General features: G+C 44.9%; 1 pseudogene; it reads left to right on the top strand.

Moving 5' to 3' along the window:
- Positions 1-1,036: 1,036 nt before the first annotated feature.
- LOC128511949 (histo-blood group ABO system transferase-like) lies at positions 1,037-13,346 on the top strand (annotated as a pseudogene).
- Positions 13,347-13,868: the final 522 nt, after the last annotated feature.

Raw genomic sequence — 13,868 nt, 5'->3', positions numbered from 1 at the left:
AGGAGTGTGAAGTGAGTGTGGGAGGGGTGTGTCTGATCAGCCACAATGCTGGTGGCTTTGCGGATGCAACGTGTGGTGTAGATGTCCTCAATAGAGGGGAGAGACCCAGATGATCTTCTCTGCTGTTCTCACTATTCGCTGTAGGGTCTTGCGGTCCGATATGGCACAATTCCCAAACCAGACAGTGATGCAGCTGCTCAGGATGCTCTCGGTAGTTTCTCTATAGAAGGATTACTCTATTACCATTTTAGGGATTTTTTCCTTGCCACCGTTGCCTGCGTCTTGCTCACCAGGGACAATCTGCTCATCACACTTACTGCACACTTACATTTCATACATAATTCTTTTGATTGTTCTTTTAAAGCTGCTTTGCGACAATGACAATTGTTAAAAGCACTATACAAATAAAATTGAATTGAATTGAATTGAAAAGTGTCTGTGGACGTGTTCAGCCATGTCAAACTGGAGATTTATTTAAAAATGTATTAAAATTTTATTTATAAAAAAAATTGTAATAGGTTCGACCCTTGTTGCACGGAAAGCACCGTAAAGCACAAACACAAAGCAAGTTATCAAGGGAAAAGTAATAATTTATTTAACAAAAGTTTGGAAGGAAAGGGTTAAAGGAGGGAGGATGGTAAGAAAGGGAAGGAAAGATGTGATGTGCACGTGCACGTGCAGATCTGGGGGGCAGTGCGTCGCTGGCATGTGGGCACAGGCTGGTGAGTGGTGGTGGTAAGCAAAGTGGCAGATCTGGTGGGCACACGTAGACAGCAGCTTCTGCGCAGGGAGGCTTGTGCTGGGACTGGCCCCTCCAAGCTTTCTCTGTGGGCACGGCCTCAGGCGGGAGTCCTCTGTGACATCCAGTCTGGACATCCAGAGTCTGGGCGAATTTCCCCGGCTGGGAACAGGGGTCGTGATGTTTACCTCCTTGCGGCCTTGGGTCACAATAATCCAGCTCCATGTGAGACTTGAAAAGCCGTGGGAGCTCCAGCAGTGAGCTTGCGGAGGTTTTATTGAGATTTCAAGAGACGCGATGTCGCAGGAAACACAAGACCAGGTGACAGTTCTCAGGCGCAGGTTAAAACAAGCAACTAAAGTAAATGTGCGGAAATTATATTTACTGTAATATTTTCAGTTTTCAATATTATAACTTTATATTGTGAGGTTTTATTGACTAGGTTGGTTTTGGTTCGAGTTTTATTATGTTTGTGTCAATCTTTCTTTTAATATATATTTATATATTTAAATATATAGCCTAGATCGGGGGTCGCCAACCATGCAGCTCCTTCATTTCTCTGCTGCGGCTCCAAAGACGTGCTCCTATGGTGATATATTTTTCGGCTGCTATTGTAAATTTAAAATAAAACGTGTCTCCCCCACCCCCCCAACAATACATTTCGCTGAACACTTGTTGTGGCTCCAACTGCGATATTTTAGGCAAAAAAACGGGTCAAACTGGCTCTTTGAATAATTAAGGTTGCCGACCCCTGGCCTAGATGGTTCGGAAATAGATCGCAAGTTTTTAAGATTTTTGTTGGTTGGAAAATTATCCTTTAAAATAATAAAGAAAGATTGAAAGGAAAGTCACGAGGTGGAATGAAGAGTCCAAGACCAAGTTTTCCTGAACTAAAAATATTTTTTCATTCAAAGTGATTTGCAAAACAGGAGCCTCCTCATACTATAATAGTTTTGATACACTGATCTGTTTTGATCTTATTTAATATTGTACCTTGATTGCCTCACAGCTTCAATATACTGTAGACTGCATAATGTTTGTTAGTGGATTAAATTGGGGGAAGTTTTAGTATGGTCTTGACGCAAGCTCTTCTCTCCATCTTTTCCACCAATGAGGTGCGAAATGTAATTTACATGTAAAAACCGGTTCGACATGTAAAAAACGTTGCTCAGACGATCTGTGATAACTCTCCACCATTTTCACAATCTTGTCATTAGTTAGTTTAATCAGTTCAATATGCTATTTTCCAACTAAAAGAGCAAGCTGAAGATGCTTTTTTACTTATATTTCTATTTAATACAATTAGACCACGTTTTCATTATAGTAAGGTTTTTATTGAGTGGTTACATAGGCAGAAATACAGATTAAGACAGATTACACTTCAATTTGTGTTTTGTACATCTACTGTACTACATTCTCGTCTGTCCACCCCACTAACCACGACTGGAAGAACTTTAAACAGTCTATTTATGTAGTTGTTGCATATTGTATCTTTTAGTTCTTTAAACCAGAAATGTGGCAGCAATTAAATCAATCTTTCTAGTTGATTTTGCTGTTTTTCTAATATAGTTTTTTATTGCATGGCATACCATCTCAATAGGATTCATATCAGGGGATTCAGCCTGAGTCTTGATCCAGTTAATGCCTTCTGCGGCAATGACTTTTCCTGCAGCAGTGTGCTTCGGGCCATTGTCTAAAGTGGGAGTCTCCAAAAGAGTTGACATCAATGCGGGATCGCCGTCTGTGGAGGTTTCCCTATCTGTTGTCGGTGGCTGAGACTGGTGTGCTTTTTCCTTCAAACGCTCCCCCAACCAGCCAACCCTCACCTCCAAATTCAGAAGCTTTCTTGTCAAAGTCGTTAAATCCTGCTTCAAAACTTTCACCACGCTGGACACCAGAATCCAAGTTTAACAGTAATTTAATACCTTTATTACAACTTTGACATAAACAGTACATGAGTATTCATCAGTGTTAATATAAAACCAATTACTGTACATACCGATTTCTTTTTTACAAGCCCAGTTGCTGCTGTTGCTTTCCTGCCTAGGCATGGTTTGTTCTCCTTTCCGGACTTCTATAGGGCATTTTTGATGTTAAAACAGAAGTACAACACAAACTTAATAAGAAATGGTGTAAATAAAAATAAATTCTTACCCTTTGCTTCTTGCTAGCGCGAACTGCGACTTTCTTATGGAATGTCTTTGCCTCCATGTCTGTTGTGAGATTAAATTCAACAATGTGTAAAACAAATTTTACACAAACTGCAAATGCATACACTGTAGTTTGCTAGTTTAATACAGCATGGTATATTTTAGGACCTCCCCTCCTAATGTTTTGGTATTAACTGCATTTACAAAAAAAAAAAAAAAAAAAACGGATCACCAGCTCAAACGATTGTAAAATAGGTAGGACAACTACAGTATCGCTATTTGCACTTGTAATTATACTTGTAGTTATCAAAGTCATTGTATCAAAACCATTTGTACTAAGTGTGAATAGAATCTAATAGTATTTGTATTAGGCATTAATATGTGCTAAACATAAGGATTAAAGCTAGGAAAAATGCAAATAGGCCTACAGAAAATTTCTTGAAATACAAAAAAATGTTTAATATAAAAAAATAATACTGTACTGTAGCAAACATTGACATTATTTATATGTTATAATACATACCATACACATGCATATTAGAAAGGAGAGTTAGGGCAAAAACGTCCGTCACATAAAACAGACTTAGGATTTATTGCAACAGCTTTGGAAAAGCAAATAAAAAATGTCGATTCATCGTTATCCTTCAGTGTAGATAGATAGATAGATAGATAGATAGTAATAAAAAATTACCTGTGACTTTGCGCGTGGCTCCGCTTTCGAAAATGCATGCAACTTTGACGGAACCCAAAGAAGAAAGAATATATATATATATATATATTGTAGCGTTTTTACGCCCGAAAGGATGGTGGAGAGACGAGTTAGTTCACTTGCTGCCCAATGCAAATGGCTGGGAGTATTTTATTAGACTCACACAGGTGAACCAGCAGCATAACAACACACACACATCACACATATCCTGGCTGAAGCCACTAAACCAAATACCTTCTCCCAACAGGGTGAACACATAACAGCCCCTCCCGCAAAGCATGATGGTTCCCAAGCGAAACCCCGCCCCCGTCACACTGCCCCCACCCGAGCTGTGTCCAACAGCCCAACAGACGTGACGGTGGTCGGCGCCGGCGTTGGGAACGCCGGAGTCTGGTTGCGGAGGAAGGGGGCCCGTCGCCCTCCTCCTGAGGCGGACTGGCCTCCACAGAATCCGACGATGCCCTGGCGTGGGGCTGATAAGGAGCCAGACGATCCCGGTGGAGCACGACCAGTCGCGACCGCCCCGCCAACCGCACCCGATAGACCACATCAGAGAGCTGTGCGACGACCGTGCAGGGGCCCACCCAGTGCGACATAAGCTTAGGTGAGAGCCCCCTTTTCCTTCCGGGGGAATATACCCAAACCTGCTCCCCAGCAGCAAAGTCTCGCCCCCGGCTGTGCGTATCGTACACACGGCGCTGCTTAACCCCGGCGTCTGCCAAGTGTCTACGCGGCATTTCGGGGACACGGAACAGTTTGTCTTTTAATGAACAAAAATACTCCACACCTGGTTTCGTGGGTAAATCCACTTGTGGAGGGGACCCGAACACTAGATCCACAGGCGTGCGCAACTCACGACCGAACATCAACGCAGCTGGCGTCAGTTGCGAGGACTCCTGCACCGCTGTACGATACGCCCAAAGCACGAGAGGCGAATGCTCGTCCCAATCTTTTTGCCGGTCGCTGGTAAGCACGGCGAGTTGGGTGGTGAGTGTTCGGTTGAACCGTTCCACAAGGCCGTCACTTTGTGGATGCAGGGGCGTGGTGCGGGTCTTTTTCACCCCGAGGCGCTCGCACACCGCCGCAAACACCTCCGCCTCGAAGTTACGCCCCTGATCGCTGTGCAACTGCCCCGGGGCGCCGAATCGACTGAACACCTCATCCACCAGCACTCGAGCCGTGGTGGAAGCGCTCTGATCCGGAACAGCGAACGCCTCCGGCCACTTCGTGAAATAATCCATGGCCACCAGCACATAACGATTCCCGCGATCCGAGATGGGAAACGGCCCCAGAATGTCCACGCCCATACGTTCCATGGGCGCCCCCACCCGAAAGTCTTGCAAGGGTGCTCGTGAGCGCTGGGTAGGGCCCTTCTTTGCCGTGCAGACATCGCATCTGTGAACAAAAAGTTTGCTATCAGTATGACAACCCGGCCAGTAGAACCGAGCACGCAACCGCCGCAGTGTCTTAGTTACCCCAAAGTGTCCCGAACCTGCGTGCCCATGAACCATCCCCAGCACACATGCCCACAAAGTCCGCGGCACCAGCAGCTGAAAAGATTCGCCAGCGCCACACGGCCGTTCCCACTGGCGGTAGAGTAAACCCCCCCGCAACGCTAGTCGGTGAAACTGCGAGTGAAACACAGGCGAAACGACCACCGGCGATGGTTTAGGTGCCGCAGTGACTCGGCTGCACGCCGGCTCGGACAGCCGATTACCGACGGGGGCTTCGGAAGACTGCGCAGGGAGAATGTTCTGGTTCCCGGGGGTCGGGGTGTGTTCGATGTCGTGACCACCCACACGCTCTTCAACCCGCTCGCAGTGTCGACAACGCTCTTTGCTGCACGGCCGGCGGGATAGCGCATCGGCGTTAGCATGCAATTTTCCCGCTCGGTGCTAACCGGTAAAATGATAGCCCTGCAACCGCTCGAGCCAACGTGCTAACTGCCCCTCGGGCTCTTTAAAACTAAGCAGCCACACTAGCGAAGCGTGATCGGTCCGCAGCAAGAAGGATTGCCCGTATAAATACGGCCTAAAATGCTTAAGGGCCGCGACGGCCGCTAGCAGCTCGCGCCGCGTGACGCAGTAATTGTTCTCCGGCCCAGACAACGCGCGGCTGAAATAAGCGACAACACGCTCTTTGCCCCCGGCAACCTGAGACAGGACGGCCCCCAGCCCTACATCGCTCGCGTCCGTGTCGAGAATAAACGTACGAGCTATATCAGGATATTCGAGAACGGGCGACGTAACCAGAGCTTCCCGTAACCGAGTAAACGCACGCGCGTGCTCCCTGTCCCAGCGTGCAGCGGGCTGGCGATCGTAGCAAAATCCCTCACGAACCGGCGATAGTACGACGCTAACCCGAGAAAAGTGCGTAGCTGCGACACATTTGACGGCTCAGGCCAATTCTGTACCGCGGCAATTTTGGCTGGATCGGTGGCAATCCCTCGAGCGCTAATGACGTGTCCCAGAAAGACGGTTTCTTGCCGCAACAACTGGCACTTTTTGGGATTGAGCCGCAAATTCGCCCGCCGGATAGCTAGAAACACCTCCCGTAGGTTAGCTAGCGCGACCGCAAAATCCTTGCCGTGCACCAATAAATCGTCTAAGTAGACGACACAACGGTTGCGAGGGATCTCTGCCAATACTCTCTCCATCAACCGTTCGAACGTAGCGGGAGCGTTGCAGAGGCCGAACGGCATGCGCCGAAATTGCCATAGCCCTTGTCCGATCGAAAACGCGGTTTTGGGTCGTGCTTCCGGGGCGAGCTCTACTTGCCAGTACCCGCTACGCAGATCCAACGAGCTAAACCACGCCGAGCCCGCAACGTGTTCCAGCGCATCATCTATTCGCGGCAACGGATAAGAATCTTTACGCGTCACCTCGTTTAACCGCCGGTAGTCCACACAAAACCGCCACGATTCGTCCTTTTTACGCACAAGTACAACGGGTAAAGACCACGGTCCGGATGCTGGCTCTATGACGCCCGAGTCGGCCATCTCACGCAGCTGCTGCTCGGCTATAGCTCGTTTAGCTAACGGGAGGCATCTCGGATGTAACCGAACAGGAGCGGCGTTACCTGTATCGATATTGTACTGCACCAAATCGGTATGCGTGCACTCGCGCTCATCTACTGCGAAAATATCTGCGAACTCGTGCAAAAGGGACTTCACGGCGTCGGTCTGCGTCTGATTTAGCCCCACACTGCTACGCTGCATCAGCTCGGCCATTATTCTTGCTCGGACAGCTACCGGATGTTTACATGGCGCGTCCACCGGAAGTTCCGCCCCCCTGGTGCGTGCTACTAACCCGTCCGGCTGCGCTTTGGGCACTAGCAACCTAGCTAAACCGAAACTACCACGCAGAGTCCCGTCCGCGAGATTCAGTACCGCACCCCACCTTTCCAAAATGTCTAATCCCAAGATACAATCATCCTCTATATCCGCCACAAAGAATGGGTGAAAAAGAATGATTGCACCTACTTGTATTCGCACTGTGCGACAGGCCCGTATCCTCAGTAAACTCCCTGACACGGTGCGAATGTTCACGGCCGGGTCCGGCAGCACACGACCGCGCTCTCCACGCTCCAACAATCCCCCGCGCAGCAGCGGAACTGTAGAGCCGGTGTCCACGAGCGCCCGCAGCGAAACGTTGTCCAGGCCGCAGTCCACATAGACCCCCAAGCGATTTCCGACACGTCCCGACCGGAAGTTAAATCCGGCAGTTGGGGAAACAAAGATGGCGGTGGGAGGCGGTTTCCCCTCGGCGCCCCCCGAAGCTAGTTTAACGGCTGCTGGGGTACGCTGTCCTCCGGCCGGAGAACGTTGCAGCGGTGGTCTGGCGGTCCCTGGCCTCGGCGGCGTCGCGGAAACTCGGAGGCTGGGTCGAGGCCTAGCCGTGACGGGTAGCCCTGTCCCCGGCTAGGTTCACCTACCCAGCGGCCGCGAGCCACCGAAGATCGCTCGGCTCTCTCGCCGCGGTGTTCACCCAAGATGGGCTCGGCGCGCTCGGCCTCGCGCAGCGCCTCGGACAGGGACGCCGGTGCCGCTAACCGGAGGTGCTCGCGAAGCCGGTACGGCCGGACTCCCCGAAGGAACGCGCGACGAGCTAGCTCTTCCTGCTGGCCGTGTCCGAAATCCGGGTAGCCCTGGCGCGCGAGAGATCGCAGGTCCATGGCGAACGCCCCTAGTGGCTCAGAGGCGCTCCGCACGCGGGTTGCCAACTCCTCGCCCGCGGCCTCGTTACGGTCCCCTGCGCCGAAGCGGAAACAGAGCGACTGCTGCAGCTTCACCCAATCCTCCCGCTCATCAGCCCGGAGATCTTGCAACGCCCGCAGCGCGTCACCCTCCAACGAGAGGGCCACCCGGACGGCTGTTTCCGCCGGGGACCAGCCCGCGAATTTGGCGGCTAGCTCTACCTGGGCGATGAACGCGTGGGGATCGCCGGCGCCGTTGTAGGCCGGCAGGCGCAGCTGTAGGTCGCTTCGCTGGCGGACAAGGCACGGAGCTGTAGCTTGCTCCGGCGTCGGCGCCGTGTCACTGGAGGAATCCTCTCCGAGGTCCAATGCCGGAACCTGGAACGCGCCGCTCCGCTCCGGTCGCCGCTCTTTGCCCGCGCTGGCCCCGTCAGGGAGGGTCTTCTTCCTCCGCAGCTGCTCTGCCACTCGGCGGCCTATTTGGATCCTCCGGATTTCCTCCGGGGTGCGCTCTAACTCGTGACTCTCCATCCCACTTCTGACACCAATTGTAGCGTTTTTACGCCCGAAAGGATGGTGGAGAGACGAGTTAGTTCACTTGCTGCCCAATGCAAATGGCTGGGAGTATTTTATTAGACTCACACAGGTGAACCAGCAGCATAACAACACACACACATCACACATATCCTGGCTGAAGCCACTAAACCAAATACCTTCTCCCAACAGGGTGAACACATAACAGCCCCTCCCGCAAAGCATGATGGTTCCCAAGCGAAACCCCGCCCCCGTCACAATATATAAGAAACTGTCTATTTGTTCAAAATTTATTGTGGCTGTTTTCACACAATCACTAAGTTACATGTGCATATAGACTATACTATACATTGCAGACTTTGAATGAGTTCTTCCATGTGCCACCTGGTGGAAATTCTGTGAAGTACAACACTTGGATGTAAATTGCAAGGCGCGGACTCCCAGAATAGCGCGGCAGTTAGTGGGAAGAATTTCGTCATGCCGCAGAAAAAAAACGCTCATTTTTAAATGCCCCATCTGTAATAAATAAAATAAAATAAATAAAAAATAATTTACCTGGGCATTGATTCAATAACTCTTTTCAACAACATATTAAACTTAATATATACATAATATAAATCAAATCAGAAAACAAGGACTTGGATTCATTTCAAAAAATTAAATTTTTCTGGGTGTAAGGGCCATATTTCATTCTTGTGATTTGTTGTTGTGTTTATTTCATTTCAATTTATTAAGCATTAAAAATTAAGTCTTTTAGTTAAGCATTAAGCATGAAGTCCATTAAGTTTATTAGTTTAAGCATTTAGCATTATACCCGTAAGTTGTATTGTGACATCATTTCATAAGTTGTTCTGTGACATCATCCCACAGTTGTGTAGCTGCATGTCTATCACGCACGTTAGTTGTTCAGTTGTTGTTAAGACACGGAAGGATACAGAAAGGTGTGGAGAACACAAGCTTTTGACCGTGATTATGTAAGCTAAAAGATACAGTAAAATAAGTTGTTGTAACTGTAATCTACTGAAGCTACAGAACACAGCAAACGACTTGTCGTGACTACAGTGGATTTATGCAAGAAACTGTAACAACCGTTGTACTTTGATGTTGAAAATAAAACAAGAGACAAAGAAATCAACGGACGCCTGGAGTCGCGAGTGACACTGTGTAACAAGAAAAACACGCGTCAGAACTTTTGAATGACATGCACGTACATTGGGTGTTTTTCCACAATGATAAATTATTATTATGCTTTAAAGAGGCCACATTTGTCATTAATGATGGAGGTATTGAGCTATGTATTATATTAAAATAAATGTCATAGTACAGGCACAGGTTTGGCAAGCAACAATCAACATGAGCCAGTGTAGACAATAGCAAGATGGCAACATGGTGAACAGAATCAAGATTGACAATAGAAGGATTGTTAATAATTAGAGGTAATCATCCAGAGTGTAAACATTGTAAAGAACAAGAGAACACAGTAATTTAAATACATAGACATACCAGCAGGTGTGGAAGCTAATTGAATTTCTTTGTTACTGTACTTAAGTATGTCTGTAAAGTTTCTCAGTCATCCAGGTGAGGTTATGTGGAAGTTGAGTCATGTCAATTGTACTTCTATCTTGTTCAGTAAATATGTTTCACTATTCATCCAAGTAGCTCATTCAGTCTAAGGTAAGTTGAAAATTATCCACCACTGTTGAGATAAGGATTTTCCACCTTCTTCACTCCTCACTCTGACCATTTATCCTCTCTGTCCAAAATTCATACATTTTGTTACAAGTATGTGTGTATTTTTTTCTTCAGGAGAAGGTGTACTGCAGAATCCGGCCCGAGGGTGTTGCTGCTTCTGTTGATACATTCTATTATGAAGATGACGCTTTGTCTCACCAGTATAGAGCTCTGAACAATATTCACTGCACTGAACCACATATATTGTATTGTGGCAATAGAAGGCAGGGTGACCTACCACTGCCTGTATCCTGGAGAAGCCACTCCAAGCTTTTATAAATTGCCCAATAGTCAGCAACATTAAATCCATAACATACAACATTAATAAATACTTGGCAAAAAACGAAAATAAACATGAACTTGAGTCCTGTTGATGTCAATGAGCAAGGAAAAGCCACAAGAATGTTGGAAAATGCAGGAAAATAATTTTTTTTTTAAATAAACTTCAAGCACTGGTTATTCTGTTCTGTAAACTATGTAGCTAACATTATCTACTTAGGTTGTATGACTCACAATTTCATTAAAGCCAGACTATATAAAAACGTAGAATAATTATCGCAAATGCTAATCAGCAAATTGCAAGGCTGCATTTTAAATAAAACATCAGAAGGGAAAAAGTATAATCTCAGTGCCTTGGGCATGGCCTGGTTGTTTGTATCAAAGAGTGGGTTGAGTCTTTAGAATGTCCACAGAATATATATAAAAAAAACGTGATCATAAGTTATGTAGGTGGAATTGGAACCATAACCATTGTCCACCATAAAAATAAAATTACTGGCCTCTCTTATCTTTCACAATTGGTGGCTGACTTAATACTTTTTTTTGCCCCACTGTATATATACTAGGTTTTTCTTTTATTAGATGACTGAATAAGAAAACTTTCAATCCTGCTTAGACAACAGCATATGACATGTCATAGAACTAGGGCTATTCAATTATGGCAAAAAATCAGCCTTAATTTGGTTAATATTGAGATCACAGTTCTTAAGCCTGATTATTCATTGGCTTTGGTAACATCATACATTTATTGAATGAAATACCTCTTGTAAACATTGAATTTTAAATATGGCGCTTAAATATAAAACGTAAATGTAGAGAGATAAAAGGATAAATAGAAAGTGAGAAAAAGAATGCAACAGCTTGGCTGAGTGAGCCTGGCCTTTTAGTAGGACTGCCATGGATTAAAAAACTCATCAATCTTCACATCGCACGCACATACTTTGTATTTACCAGATAATGCTGAAACCCCACCCAGTCAGCTAATAAAGAAATGTCCAAATAATATCAGTTCAGATTTAATGTATGGTGAACCTATATAGTATTTTTTTTTTTTTTTTTACTAAATACAAGGAAGCCTAGGAAGGAACCATATAAATTGTCAAAACCTGTTTTGAATAAACATTGTTTTAAACTAAAATAACATTTAAGGTGTTCAATAACAGCAATAAAACAGAATGAGATTTAGTACTGATATTATTAGGACATATCTTTATTAGCTGACTGGGTGGGGTTTCAGCATTATCTGGCAGCATATGCACAATTCAATGTTATTGTGTAACCTACAATGCAATGACAAGAGAGAATGCAGTTCATTGAGTGTAAATACAAAGTGTGTGCGTGCAAGAAGCAGTGAGGAAATATACTCTTTTAAAAGTGAGAACTCAGACATTTGTGACAATCATAATATTGTTGCTATAATATTTACTTCCTAATAGTAATGAACATGTTATGTTATCATATTTGCTCAAACGTATGACAAATTTCTCGTAAAAAAAACTTGCCCAGACACATTTTGTGGTTATTCCTGCCAATTAACATCTGCTAATGTTGAGCCCTAGCTAGGGGCTCATTTTATTTTAGGGGGGCCTTACTGTAAGTAAGCAACGCGCGTAGTGCGTGTATACAGTAGGAAGATCTGTCTATGACAGGAAGAACATTTATTTTTGGCATTTTCTTTTAAAAGTTTTTTTTTTTTCTTAAAATGTCTTAGAGTGATATTCTTTACCACTCTCTTGCTAATCAGAGAATCTATGTACATCTACATTCAAATTTCTTTAAAGTTGCTTTCAGTGTTTATTGCTAAATGTGCTATAAAAGTTTATTTGTTAAATTTAAATAATTGTGAACAGTGAATTTATTTGATTAAGTTTAGTAAGTAAAAAACACTACTTCTACTACTAATAATAATAATATTTGTCTTAGTATTAGAATTGCTTGCCCACAGCCTAGTGTGAGTAGTAGGTAAGTGAAAATAAGCAATTAATAACTGCACAAAGACATAATTATTCTTAAATTTGCCACCTGTCTATACCTACCAATAAACTAAGTGACTAAGACAGCAAAAGTAAGTTTGTGTGTGTGTGTTATCAGTTGGCCAGACATTGCGACAACAACCCAGTGGTTAGCACCAATCTGGTGGGAGGATAGGTTTGATTTGACAGTGATTCAGGTTAGACTGTATCTGTACTCTAAATTTTTAATTAAAACAGCAGCATTTACACACACTGTATATAATACTGAATTAGCCTAGCAACACCATTAAATACCTCGGTAATGTTTATGATTAAGAATATTTATGATTAAGAAGCAAAATATTTTTCTGCAGGTATGTACATTTCCTGAAGGACCTGCTGGAGTCAGCGGAGCCGCACTTTTTTGTGGGCTACCGAGTGCATTATTACCTGTTTACAGATCTTCCAGATGTTCCCGGGGTTAACCTTGGGAAAAGGGTTTCAGTTGATTGTCATAAAAACAGCAGGCTCGAACCGCTGTCAGAAAATCTCACTCGGTAGAATGGAGATGAATGAAAAACTAATTGAAGAAGAACTCACTGGCAAGACAGACTACACATTCAGCCTCGAGTGACTCCAAATTCTATGTTCACTGGTGGCGGAGTCTCTGTGGGACCTTGTTGACATGCTGTAGGCCTGCCTTTTTGTTTTTTCTTGGGAAAAGTTCACATACGAGTGGCGCTGTAAATCTTAAGCTTACATACCTTTAGATGCAGAAGACTACTACTATGGTGGTACTGTCATCAGAGGACGCCTCGAGAACATGCACAAGCTAGTGAAGACATGTCGCATGAAGATGACCGAGCCAATCAGATCGAAGCAGTCTCACTTGGCGGGAAGAGTCTCACTTCAACAGGTACTTCCTGTACAACAAGCCCACCAAGTTACTTTCTCCTGAATACCTGTGGGATGACAGAAAAGGAAAACTCTACTTCATTAATGTGGTTCGTTTCTTACAGGTGGTTAAGAACTATGCAGGGGTCCAACCCAACCCTTAATGCCCAATTTGTTTCTGAAAAAATGTGTTTTTAAAAAACTTCCAACAAGCTCAACATAAACAGGCTATTTAGAGCTCCCATCATTCCTATATTAATGAAACACAACAAAAACACATAAATGGTCTTTGGGCACAAGGCGCCCTCTAGGGGTTAACCCTGACAGTTACACTATGTGTGTGTGTGTGTGTGTGTGTGTGCGTATATATATATATATATATATATATATATATATATATATATATATATATATATATATATACAGTGGAACCTCGGATTACGAGTAATGCGGTTTACGAGTGTTTCGCAAGACGAGCAACAATTTTTTAATAATTTCTGACTTGAAAAACGAGCATTGTCTTAGTTTACGAGCACCGAGTATCATGTTTCACGGATGCGCTTCTTGTTTTAACACCGAGCATTACATCAGCCTTAAGCCAACGGTTTTTCTCTCTTGCAGCAGCAGAATGTAGGTAATCGCCTCTCCTGCTGGGTGAATACACACACACACACACACACACACGC

This window comes from Clarias gariepinus, chromosome 24 (assembly GCF_024256425.1).
Source record: "Clarias gariepinus isolate MV-2021 ecotype Netherlands chromosome 24, CGAR_prim_01v2, whole genome shotgun sequence".
Taxonomy (NCBI): Eukaryota; Metazoa; Chordata; class Actinopteri; order Siluriformes; family Clariidae; genus Clarias; species Clarias gariepinus.
Note: the sequence above shows the minus strand (reverse complement) of the source record. Positions and strands in the feature narration are given on the sequence as shown.